At 37.1% G+C, this 13,993-nt stretch overlaps 2 protein-coding genes across 2 annotated transcripts in view; one reads left to right on the top strand and one right to left on the bottom strand.

Annotated features, from left to right (window-relative positions):
- Positions 1-13,993, bottom strand: part of LOC122400523 (alkaline phosphatase-like) — a 490,617-nt gene that overhangs the window by 273,464 nt on the left and 203,160 nt on the right. The window lies entirely within an intron of this gene.
- LOC122400486 (caspase-1-like) overlaps positions 1-13,993 on the top strand; it is a 134,258-nt gene that overhangs the window by 118,382 nt on the left and 1,883 nt on the right. The window lies entirely within an intron of this gene.

Here is a 13,993-nt window from a genome sequence, read left to right as displayed (position 1 = left end):
CCGTGGAATCCCTTCATCCCGCCATCGCGGCATGTTGTCCCGTCGGTGGTATTCCTCCATTCGCGGGGGACCTAGCGGTGCTCGCCACATCGCTACGTTTCCCCGTTGCCCTGCGCCGTCGAAACGCTGCACCCCCGTTTCTCTGCGCTGTAACACGGGGGTCCTACGCCAATTTTGCTCCCGTGCATCCACACCGAACCTCGTACCTCTGCCTGCAGGGGGTGGCAAGGTTACTCCCCTGAACGCTTCCAATAGCAGCGACTGCGATCTGAATTTCTGCAACTTTGCATGGTTGCGCAACGCGTGATCCGGTATCCCGTCGATCAAATAATCGATCAGCTCCTCTTCGCCGATCCGGATACGGTTCGCCAAAATTGTCTTTCGATGAAAATATTCGGCAAATGTTTCCTCTCGTTTCCAAACTCGACCCTCGAACTCCCTACGAGCTGTTATTCTGTCGTGTCTGTCGCCGAAAATGTCTCTTAGCTCTTTCACTAGCTCGTCAATAGGCATTCCAATGTGTTCCGGTTTCGAATGAAACCATTCGAGAGCTTGATTTCTCAAACGCGACACTGCTAACAACTTGGCTGCATTATTGTCCAGCTGGTACGTTTCGCGTAATAGCGCCAATTGTCTCTCCCATGCTTCGAAGGTTTCACCGCTTCCGTCAAAATAATTTAGCATCGCCTTCATCGACTCGTTCGCTATCGCGGACACATGCTGTCCTGAACATGTTGCATTCTGTGAGGCGGGGTGTCCCCTGATGCTCAGTTGCTGTAGTTCGCGCATCATGTCCACCTCGCGTCTTAGTACCTGTATTTCACGTTCAGCAAGTTCCAGCTCCCTCCGTGAGATATCCCTGATCCTGGCATCGATTCCCCCGGCCGGCGGACTTCGCTGTCTCGGCGAATTCACGCTGGGAGCCTCCCCCACGCCAGAATCTCCATTCGCGATGGCACCCGCGTCAGAGTCGTTATTCGCAGTCGCGCCCGCGTCGTGGCTCATTGCTTCATCCACCCACGCACCCGTTGGATCGTTCATCATGAGCCTATTAATCAGTTCCTGCTTCACCCCAACCGCACTTAAACCCCTAACTTTCAAAATGTCTTTCAGTTGTGCCACTGTGAACTCACTTGGGCTCCTGATGGTACTCATTGCACGTCACGTACACAGTCCACTCAATTTCACGATTTGCACTTTCAACTCTTTTTTTTTTTAGCTTCTAAACTTCACAGCTTTTAAGTATTCCACACAATTGGTTAGTTCTTATAGTCCACACAGTCCACTCTTACGATTACACGGCCTGCTTTCGCTGCTCGCTCAATCCCGGACGAGCCCCCAAGATTGTGGGATTGGGAGGTTTGACGTAAACAAGCTAATATGTAATCGTAATTTATTATATAATATACACGCTACGCTGCTCTTTACAGTGCTCTTCCTCGCTCGGTTTCCTGATCTACTCTGCCCGTTCTTCCCTTCGGACACCCTCAACCCCAGTCGCTTTCCCACTCTCTCCCTCTCTCACTCTCATACTGCAACGCTAACGGTACGAAAGCAGACGGGTACGGTTTTGCAAGGCCATCCCGGGCCCAAAGAGGCCCGGTCGTAAACCGCTAGCGGCCGCTTGCACGTCACATCCCACAGTATCTTTGTTAAATTTAGTAAAAATTCGTAATTTAACAACCACTTGATATATATCGTTTTTTATTCAATTTTTGCTGCCAATCATTTTGATACAGTGTTGAAAACAAAGAGAGTCGTTTGTCCATATCAATGTCCATTAATATCGATGCTATCAAATACATCTATAGAACGAAAGTGTTGTTAAATTTAATTTATAACAAGTTTCATTCTACATGCTTTTACTATAAAATTTAGTGAAATACAACTAGATGTTAATTTAGTCTACCTTATTGATATGTTGCAAATTTCATAATTTCATAATAAAATGTTTCAATTATTTATGGTCGTATCAAAAAAATTGTTTATACCAATTTTAAGGGGCATATGTATAGTGTTCCGTTTAAATTAATATAATAAAAAATATTATAGACACAATATTTAATAAAAAAACAAGCTGGTACTTTTTAGTATTTTTAGTGAGAGGAATTCAAGTGACTACTAGTTTTTTTAATGTGTAGACATTTTCAAAATTATTTCAAGATCATCTTTTTTCGTTTAATCATAAAATTATATTTTTCACGTAAATTACGCAAGTCTTGTTCGAAGTAATTTTTCTGTAATTGGAATAATTTTTATTCGTTCGAAGCGAAAACAATATTCGGAGCAACGAACGGCGAAGCATCGCTTGTAATTACGGTTTACATTTTCCCGCGTAATTGACGAAGCCAGAAATGAATTAAATGTAGGGTGCCAGGGCAGATTTGACGTAAAATCCGAAGCCAAATCAATTTCCCTCGCGCGACTCGAAGGAAGAACGAACGGCGAGTGAAATTCTTGACATTGAAATATTGCTACGCAGCGATGCCTCGTGAATGCATTCATTAATCAGTCTAAATATTTATTGGAGAGCGCCGAAATTGATCGAGAAAAGACAACGCGGAACGAAGGATTAAAATCGAGCACGTACCGTGACAAAATTGCACGCGCTTAGACACTCGTGGAAATTAATAGTCGTTGTAAATTGGCTGCCATTTCTTTGTGTATTTTCACAAAATTTCAACGACGTTTGATAGACTTTTATTCCACCGTGCTCCGTTTGATGAAATACAACGCGTTTCCCGACGAGACTAGTTTCGCAGAAAATATCGTATATCCTATTAGTTCCCTCGAATATTGTTCGAAATTGTGCTTACTTCTATTTTCGACAGACTCGCGGAAATAATCGAACATCGACTCATTTATTCGCAAGGGAAATACAATTTTCTTCGTCTAGCGTGCCTTCAAATATGATTCGCCGTAACGCTTCTTTTCTGATTGGCTCCGCCATTTTTCATCAAAGTTCCGCTTATTTATAATGGATATTAACTGTTTGCAATATTTTGTATTTATCGAAAATTAAAATAAATGTATTCAAAATGCGTGAATGAAGGTTTATTATTTATAATTAAAGTGTTTGAAAATGGAAAGAAAGTGGAATGTTAGCCACTATAGTGTCTAATCTTTTATTTAGTTTAGTGAGAAATAAAATGAATCCTTTTTAATGAATTTAATATAATGCAATAAAAATTTGATTTCCATTTCATTTTCGTTTTGGCTTTGCAATTGTCATCGAAGGACATACGAAATCGAGAAACCATAGAATGGATGCGTCTGCGAACGACGAAAATTAATAACAATAGTACGATCGACTCGTAATTAACTAGCGATTTAGCATCGAACACCTAGCCAACTAGTTCCGATATTTTCAACAAGTTACGGCCAATTCAGTGACATTTCAATTTCCTTCTTTGAATTGTTTGCTTGTCGAGAGGGCCGCACCGCAGCTCGTTAATTAATTGTACATCACATTAGCCTTTAATCAGCAACGTTAAACTCCCTGCCGAAATAATGGTCGTACGATAATTATGACGGTTCGATATTCGCATAATCCATCGACGATCAATCAGACGACTCGTGGGATCAAATCCAATCAGTCCGTTCGCGAAAAGAAAGAAGTCATCAGCTGCGTGGACAATTTTTTTTCTTACATTGAGAATATCATTATTCACATTCTCTATCCATTGGTAAAGAATAGCATAATTAAGAAGCGATATTATCGTCTAAAGTTTTAATTGATTGTTAAAACCAAACAATATTTCACGAGAACAAAACCTTTAATTTTAGACAATTCTAACTACGTAACTAAAAATTTCACTCGGTACTTATTTTCATAAAGTCGCTAAAATTTATGAATCCTATTCAAATTTAATTACTTTTGTTGGGATAGGTTGTCGTAGGAAATCACTCTTTGTGGGGTGACAAAACTTTCTTTATTTCTCGTTGTTTTTAGTTAGAGCGCGCAAAACCAAGTGTAGTTATTCCTCGCTCGTCTCCATGTCGACCCCTCGGTTGCACTGGCAAAATTGTTAAACAACCCTGATTGGTTAACCCCACGCGTTGGGCCTTTCCAATCAGGGCCGTTTATTTTTCCCAAATCACCGCCTATTTCTTACGCCCACGGCGTGCTTGTTTTCGAAACGGCGTGGTGATTGAGGGGGACGACGTTGCGCCCTCACTGCAAGATTTCCTTCGGACCACCCGCGCTGGGCCCACTTGGCGAAACTCCGATGGGTACGCGTCGAGTGTCCTCTGGAAATCCCTAATTTACGACAGTCTCTATTTGCTGTTGAGGGACTTAGGAAAAGAATTTACTAAACGCATTCGATACGTGAGTCTGGAAAATATCTTCCTCAAAAACAGCTTCGACGAACGAGAGTCGTAAATTACGTGGGCCGTTTGCACGAGAGAAAAACTTTCCCATGTGCGCACGACCGGTCGCTACACTTTAACATTTCGATTTAAAAATTAATTGTTTCAGTTCCATAGTTAAAGGTCTGGTATTTATATATGGATTACATGGTAATTAAAGTTTTATAGCAGAAATTAAAGAGGAACAGAATAACCCAATGTATATAAATTAAAAGGAATTAAAAGGAATAGTTGCTCATTCCAATAGGTAACTCAAGTAGTACAGATTGACACATGGTCAGGAAAGTAGAATAAACTGATATATGGTCAGGCAAGCAGAACAAATCGATATATGGCCACACAAGTGGAACAGATCGGCAAATGGCCAGACAAGTAATAGAGATTGACGTTCGTCCAGACAGGTAGAATAGATCAACAATAATCAAACAAGTAGTACACATTGAGATACGGTCCAAATATTACCTATGCAGTCGGGCGCTGTGCGTAAAAACTGTTGTTCGTTGATCAACAAAAACTACGTAATCAATAGATATTATGCGTTGCAAAAATTAGTACATATAATTAAATATATAATGAATATAACCACGAAACCCAAAATTAATCGCTCTTTAATAGCCCGCAAAAAAAATCACAAAGAAACGTCATTTTTTCTTGCCTACAAAGCAGAATGGCTCCTTAATACTCCGACGAGAACTACTCGAAATATGAAATTATTCCATATTCTAACATTTAAACAACATTATACATACAGTAATTGTATTAATCGTATCCTTCGCCAAGCTAACCAATTTAACCAGCGTTTGGACTTCTGCAGCAGTTCTCTGTATTCCTTTAAGAAGCATGTCACTAGTGTTGTACACACTGAATCTCATAGCACACGCAATTAATGAGACTTTTACACATATTATACAACTGTATTATATCGAAGGGTGTACAAACCCGTAAGTAAATAAATAAATATCGAGATATGACTAGAAAAGTACAATAGATGAGTGTATGATCAAACGAGTGATACAGGTTGAGATATGATCGAACAAGTAGAACAAATCTACAAATGGCCAGATAAGTAGTATAGATTCGAGAATAGTGAAACAAGTAGAACAGATCGACAAATAGCCAGGCAAATGTCAACAGCGAGCAGTTGAGCAAATGATTAACGAAGGGGGCTTAAAACTTCTGTAGCTCCCTTTTTATCATAGTTAGCTACGTTCCATCGTTTTCTTCAGACGTGTTCATGCAATTTTCAGAATGTTTCCCGTTCGGTTCGCTCGATTGGCCCGCGTTATCCTTATTTCATGTTATACAGGGTGTCCCGTAAATAGTGTAAGAACCGGAAATGGAGGGTAGCTGAGACGATTCTGAACAACAATTTCCTTTGCAAAAATGTCGGATGGAGCTTCGTTTTTGAATTATTAACGAAAAACACTGACCAATCACGGCGCTCGCCTTCCGCGCGCTCAGGGCCGTCCTACCTCGGAGAGCCACCGCGCTGGGTAGGTAGCAAGATGCGCGTTGAAGATTAAAAATAATTAATAATACTACCACTACAACTGTTACCTAATTCGTTAATTACTACGTAATTAGTACGTAAATTACTAAATGGAATTTATTAATTATTTGTATTCGCTGTTTCCGAGAAAGAAGGAATAAAATCTCGGAATTTTTAGGAAATTAACCCTTCGCAACCGAGTGACGCTTCTCGCCAGAGTGTTTTAAAATTAAAATAAAAATTATTATCAGAAAATTAAAATAAATACGGTAAGAACCATTTGTAACCGTTTGTTATTAAAAACTGTACTGAAAAAGCAGACTGGATTTCTGCGTACCGAAACATTCCTCGAATGCAAAGGGTTAATAGAGAAATAATTGAAATTCGACTTACCCATTTATCTGCAAATTGACAAATATGGAAAAATATTCACGGTGAATCTTAAAAATTCTATTAGAAGAGCCGACCGTACGGTTTAGCAGCAAACATTTGCGGCAAACATGGTCTGCACGTTCGTCGATCGCAGGTAACTCCGAATCGCGCGACAATGGGTTGCCCTACCTGGAACTTTTTCGGGGAGGGAAATGCAATTTGTCAGTCAAAATTTTTCACAGAACCTACGCGTTTCTGAACAGAAGCGGACGCACGCGATGGAACGCGTAAACGCAGAGTATTATCGTTCGTTCTTCGTTTTCGCGGACTCCAAGGGGAACGCGAAGAAAGCCGCCCGCACGTATCGCGCCCATTATCCCAGCGAAAAGGAACAACAATCCTGAAGGGAGCAAGGTTCGAAGAAGCAACAATCCAGGAAGGAGCAACAATTCAGGGAGCAACACATTCAGGAAGGAGTAACAATTCAGGAGGGAGCAACATCCAGGCACCGTTATCAACCCAGGAAGGAGCAACAATCGAAGAAGGTGCAACGGAACCATCGGTATGTGAAAGTGAAAAGTGTTAGTGACCGTGCTGTGAAGTGTTTTTCGGGGTGAGAAGCAGGTACAGCGACCGGGTTGGCCCATCAGCTGATTTTCGTTCGGGTCTTCGACCTTGCCATGATCGACAGCGGTGCATTGGCCGGGCCCTATTGTCAGCGCAGTAGGTCAACTTGCAGATGAATGGGTAAGTCGAATTTCAATTATTTCTCTATTAACCCTTTGCATTCGAGGAATGTTTCGGTACGCAGAAATCCAGTCTGCTTTTCCAATACAGTTTTTAATAACAAACGGTTACAAATGGTTCTTACCGTATTTATTTTAATTTTCTGATAATAATTCTTATTTTAATTTTAAAACACTCTGACGAGAAGCATCACTCGGGTGCGAAGGGTTAATTTTCTAAAAATTCCGAGATTTTATTCCTTCTTTCTCGGAAACAGCGAATACAAATAATTAATAAAAAGTAAATTCCATTTAGTAATTTACGTACTAATTACGTAGTAATTCACGAATTAGGTAACAGTTGCAGTGGTAGTATTTTTAATTATTTGTACACGTTCCTCGATGTATCTTCAACGCGCATCTTGCTACCTACCCGGCGCCGTGGCTCTCCGAGGTCGGACGGCCCTGAGCGCGCGGAAGGCGAGCGCCGTGATTGGTCAGTGTTTTTCGTTAATAATTCAAAAACGAAGCCCCATCCGACATTTTTGCAAAGGAAATTGTTGTTCAGAATCGTCTCACCTACCCCCCATTTCCGGTTCTTACACTATTTACGGGACACCCTGTAGATAACAGATTCCCACGGTCGTACGGGCAAATAAACGGGATACTAGCCAATCTAGATTCGCAATGTTTTTCCCCAGCTCCGATACAGAGGCCGCGCGCCCTGATCGATCCCTATTTGCATATGGATGTTTAGAGATTGCACGCGCTTTTCGTCATTACGGATGTACATACATGTTTGCAAATGGACGTATGAAAAAGATATGAGCTGCAAAGCTACGGACAGAGAACGTTTGAAAAATATCTGCCGCGTTGTTTGCACTCTTCCTTTCCGACTGGATCGAAGACTCACGAGGACGTCGGGCTAACATTATTTATATTCAAGCCGTCAAACGAAACGTATGCTTCCGTCCGGCGTATCGTCGCATTACGCGAGGTCGACCGCGAGTAATTTATGTTGACGACGCAGCTGAAATGGCAACGTGTGAAATTTTCACTTTATTCCGCCCGGGCGATTGTCCCTCGAGGATTGTGAATTCATGGAAACCCTTTCAAAAATCTACTACTAGCTCGCAGTTCTCTTATTATTAAATAGTTTTATTCTTAAATTAACTTTTCAAACCACGGTTTAAAATAGTGAACGGAGAATTTTTAGACTATATATTTATGTTATTAAATTTGTTTATCAGTTGAAGTTTTACAGTCTATAATAAAGAGGAACAGAACAACTCTATGCATATAAATTAAAAGGAGTAGTTGCTTATTTCAATAATTAACTGAGTAGTGAGGATATTAGAAGAACAAGTAGAACAGACTTATAAGTGATCAGCCAAGTAGTACAGATTCAATATCTACATCAAGAATCTACTATCAGCTTACAGTTTTCTTATTATTAAATAATTTTATTCTTCAATTAACTTTTTACACCACGGTTTAAAATAGAAAACAGAGAATTTTTAAACTATATATTTACGCTATAAAATTTTATTATCGTTTCAATTTCAGTAATTTCGAAACTTCAGTTATTTATATGTTTTACTTAACGGCTGAATTTTATTTTGAAACCTAACTTTTGTATTTTTTAATAGATCGTCGAAAGATTAGTGGTATATTTTTCAGTTAAATATTAACCCTTAATGGATACCATCGATGACAATTTTATTTCTTCGTTCTGATGTGACAAATATCGTTTTATTGGTTAAATTTTACTGTATTTCATTTTCCTACAGATAAACTTGGATTTCAAATGGACTGTAATTTTCATTTCATTTCCAATATTACAACTCACACAATAATATTATTATTATAGTACTATTAGCGTAACAATAAAGTATCGTATCAGTTAATAATTTTAAAAAAATAATGTGATTACGTGCAAGTAGAGTTGGGCAAAATGTAATCAGCCCACATTTGCTATGATACGGCTACATATAATCACACTACATTTCCACTGTAATCACGTAGTAATTAAGCAGTGATTACAAAATTATTACACGCTTTAAAGATTTACGATTATGACTACGCCATGATTAAACAATAATCTGATTATATGTAATCACATCGTGGCGAATAAAATTAAATTTCGCTCGATACTGCATGTAAGGCTTTTAATTTATTTCATCGGAGATTAAAAAGTTTCTCTCAAGCCACTTTCCTTCTTCATTACTCATTTTGATTTTACCCCTACATTTTATGCCATGAGCTGTAGTACGAAATGCAAGTATTGATATTCGCAAAACATATGCAAATACTCGTTTAAATCCTTGGAATTTTTACTCCGAGCTTAAGTATTATGTATCTCCTGCAGCTCGTTCTCACGAGCCCTGCTTACACCACTAAATGTTATTAATATGTTTGTTGAACCTACAATACACCTAATATTAAATATAATTCATCTATCCATAATTTTAAATACGATTTCAATTTCAATGTTGATTATGAATTCAGAAATTCTTGTCTGCTTTAAAATTTTCGATGTTTCTCTAATTTCTAAAGCTTGTGCAATATTTCTGTGCAACACGATCATTATAAAAATGAATAACTGTGTAGGAATCGTAAATTAAAATTTTCAATATTGTGGATGAGTAAATTTTTTATTCCAACACATGGACTTTAATAATGATTAAATTTCCACTTTATTTACATAGTTAAATTGTTATTACATCCATCAACACGACACAACATTATATGAGATACTATATCAATTAATTGTATTTTTTTTTTATTTCATGGTTATTCCATTCTTCAAATTACATTATCTTATTTCACGAAGTAATTTCGAAAATATTAATTGTCTTTTCTTTATTCCATTTCTGTGACACTGTGTTCAGTATTTGTAAATGTTAAACAAATTTCTAACAAGTAATCTATAATCTATGAGGTTATTGAAATTCTCGTAACACTCATAATATTACAATGTATAGAAATATATCACAATACTTCATATAATGTTATTATTCAAGATGAAACACATTCCACATTGCATGCACAGACGTAAAAACTTGAATTGAATAAATTTATTTTTATTTTCCACAATTATGAAAATTATTCCTATACCCTTCGGCAATAAAGCAATAAATATATTAAGAGAAATATAACTTTAAATTGTTGAAAATTTAAATAGAAACACATACAACAAAATTCAAGTATTAAAGTTGAAAATAAATAAAATTAACATATATCTAACACGAAGGTGCGTCTGTAAGGTGAAAAATACATCATAACGTCAAAGAATTTGCTGGAACGTGAAATTTTCTCCGAACACATCTCAGGAAGGATGTAATAAGTATGCACAAGGCTACAAATTATACGCGTAGGTTGGTGTACCAATCGACGTGATGCACTTCAAACAGTCCTTTGTTACTCAAGAACGAGTTTTACGCTCGTGTCTCAAAGTCACGAATTCGCTTCTGTCAGGCTCGAAAACTCCATGGACGTGTGCAAGATTGAAGAACTGCATCGCGTATTCTTGGTGCGATTTAAACAGCGAATTTTGATTTACGATTGGAAATTCTTGCTAGAACTTTTTCTTTTTCACTCTACTATACATTGGCAAAGTCAAACTTACTGTAAATTTTTAATAAACAGAAAATTCTTGTAAACAACCAATTTAGTGATTCCTATTTCGTAATTCAAATTTATATTAACCCACAGTATCTGTCGTCTCTATAGCGATATATTTATTATTTATTCAGAGGTTCAGTAATTACGTCCACGCTACAATAAAATAAAATAATTTATAAATCGAATGTTTTCATATGTGTCAGTACTTCTGTAGAGATGGAAAAACGCAATATTAGAATTGTAATGGACATTTACATTGTGGCGGTAGTTCCCGCTCTGGCCACCAGATGACTACGCTTAACCTCTAGCTTTCTCACAAGTGCTCCATCAACCTCCTCTCTTTTCCTTTTCTTTCCTCCTTCTCGCTTACTTGCATCAGAGCAAACATCATGTTTTATTCAAAAAACCATTTTTAATGTTTACATCGATATAGAGAAAAAAAGTTTCTCTAACGAAAAATAGTAACACGAAGCATATATGAGTACAGCTTTTTCCAGAAAAATTTCCAATGCTGTAACTACGAGTAATAAATTGATTTTACTCAAATTTAATGTTCATGTTAAGATTTATCCATCCACGAATAACGATGTACGGCTAACGTCGAACTATTTCTTATAAGACTCGATAAACCAAGTTCTTAAACGTTATTAGTGTCTTGAATATCCAAAAAGTGGAAGTTTCAGCCGACGATACTCCAGCCAACGACCAAGGAAAACTTAATAACGAAGTACTGGTCGTGTAAAGTATGCAAAATAGTGGAACAAGTATCGGACGGGGACGGTAAAAAAGGAACTTACGTAGTCGTAAAATATTTATGCACTCGATGCTGCGCGACCGTAAAACGTTCAGGTATTATAAAAAGGACGAACCGGACGCACGTACAGGGAGCACGGGCGAAACTAATTGAGGAAAAACAGCAGCGTGGTCCGTTCTTTTTACGCGAAACTCTGACTTCCGTTGAAATGCTTGACCACGCTTCTGTCGCCAGATGGGACGCTCTCGGCTACTTTCGCGACGGTTGGGGGATAAATTCCCACCCCTTACATAGTTCTCCCTCGGTCGAATGTTGTTCGGTTCACCGAAATTATTTTCTTCCACGATGGAAACACTTTCCAGTCGGAGCTATTTATTTCGAGCAAAAATACCCCGGGACTCGGGAAAAGATTTATTTATTCCAATCACGAAGCTGGCGAATTTCGAGAATTCGTGTAGTTTGTTCTAATTTCGTTGTGTTTGACTTTCCAAATCGACTTCATGCTACTTGCATTGTTGTAAGTAACGATAACGTGTCAGTAACAAACGAAAACTGAGCTATTTGCGATAGTAAAGAATTTTTTAAATATATTGGTTACTTGTAATAAAAATTAGTAAAAATTTGTATTACCAGTTAAGCGTGGCAAAGAGATTTTTCGACGAGAATAATATTGGACTTGCAATCGCGACTTTCAATTTTTAAATTAGCCGCCATATTTTACTTTACTTTGGGCCTCAAAAAATGGCGCTAAATATGCATTGAGCTAAAATACATATTGTTATATATTTGTGTGTACCGCATTTTTGTGCAATATTTCGTCATGCTTTTAAGTTTAATAAACAATTTTAATTCCTGTTTAAAAGTATCTTTTCCTTAATCCAATAAATAACATAAATTTTCCTCTACACTAATGTCAAATCGAAAGCTTCTATAAAATCTACTTTCTACTGGGAGTAGAAATCGTACAATTTCTGAAAAAAAACTATGTATGTACTTTGATTTATGAACGCCTTTAGTACCTGTAACATTCTTATTCCACTCCAGAGCTTTAGAAAGGGACCACTGGAATTAATAAGTGGATTGACATCTCGGTTACCGTCGATTTTATCGAATATTTATATACCAAAAAAGTCTCAAAATTGAAATACGCGTTTGTTATATAGAAATCGAACATTGAAGTACACCGTTTCTAGCTCGTATGTTCCATTAGACGAGAACAATAAACTGGATATAATAAAAATGAGCCAGAGCCGGCTAAAACAGCCGATAACGACTCCTACAGCACGCGGAATAACTCGTTCACTAATGGAAATGAACATTTTTATTCTTTCCATTACATCACCTTCGGGGTATTACCAATGGACGGCCGAGATATTTTCATAGAAAAAAAATTAAAACGCGGTATCGATATTGATTATTTTTAATTGCACATTATACGAATCCCTTCTGAATTCTGCAAATACGCGTGCTTTTGAGTGAACTCGTGTTTGGATTCGTTTTTATCGGAAAAATCTCACAAATCCGTCGGTAATGCTCGCGATGAAGATCGTGGAAAATATTAATAATTCCAATTAACTCTGATATCCGCAATGACCATCAACCCCTCGTTAATTATTATACAACCGTACGAGCACCGACTCGTGGTATGTTCCGTCCTTTGTTACGTACGTTACTGTTTTTTGCTAACGCATCAAAACAACCTTCGTCTCCATGGAGGCGATGTTCCATAGCAACGAATCTTATTAATAATTAACGACGTTACTGTACCACGCCTATCATAAAATGGCGGAATATGACGTTGATGCATTCTGACCACCTCGAAGAACGTTTTGCGAATTAATTTTCAAAATAATAGTCTATTTGTATTCCGCGAATGGATAGAAGTATAATTGTACAATATTTCCAATATACAACAAATGTTTTCAAACTAAAATCAATATTTGAATATTTTTATGTTTACAAAATATTATTGGTAAAATTAAAATAAATTCAACATCAAAAATTAAAAAAATTAATGAAATTTTTAAAAAATTATTAGAAAATGGTAATCGTCTACTTGTTAAAGAATTAAATCCACATTCAATTGGTAAAATTTTTTCTCGACTTTTATTAAAAGATATTGTAAAATAAATATTTAATAATGTAATTAATAAACAAATTAAAAAAACAATTATATATAAATATTTATGATTATAAATCTTTTAATTGTAATAATTTTATACTAATTATATATATATATATAATTTAATTTTATATATTCATGAATAAACAAATATATAAACAAATAATCAAATAACATCTACAAAATGTCAATATCAACAAGCCAATGGGCAAAATATCTACAATTTCTAAGCTTCTATTTTACTAACGATTCTTTAAGGAAAGTGATCTTGACTAAAAGTTATTATTTCAAATAAAAATTTGTGTATTATTTTTATTTTTTGATTAAAATAAGACAAGTAATTATTGCGTGAGTTCTGTGCCCAGCTCTGCAGCGCGATTGGGTCCATACCCAACCTCGACTCCGCCTACTGCCCGCCCCTCGAAGCTTAGCTTAAAATAATTCTACTATACATTCTTTGTCGAAGCTCTCAAAACCAGTTACGAACTCCTCGCGAACACATTTTAACGCGTCACACAATTTAAAAGATTCTGCAA

This window comes from Colletes gigas, unplaced genomic scaffold (assembly GCF_013123115.1).
Source record: "Colletes gigas isolate AHSC1104 unplaced genomic scaffold, ASM1312311v1 Colletes_gigas_Sc00018, whole genome shotgun sequence".
Classification (NCBI taxonomy): Eukaryota; Metazoa; Arthropoda; class Insecta; order Hymenoptera; family Colletidae; genus Colletes; species Colletes gigas.
This window is presented reverse-complemented; position numbering and strand designations above follow the sequence as displayed.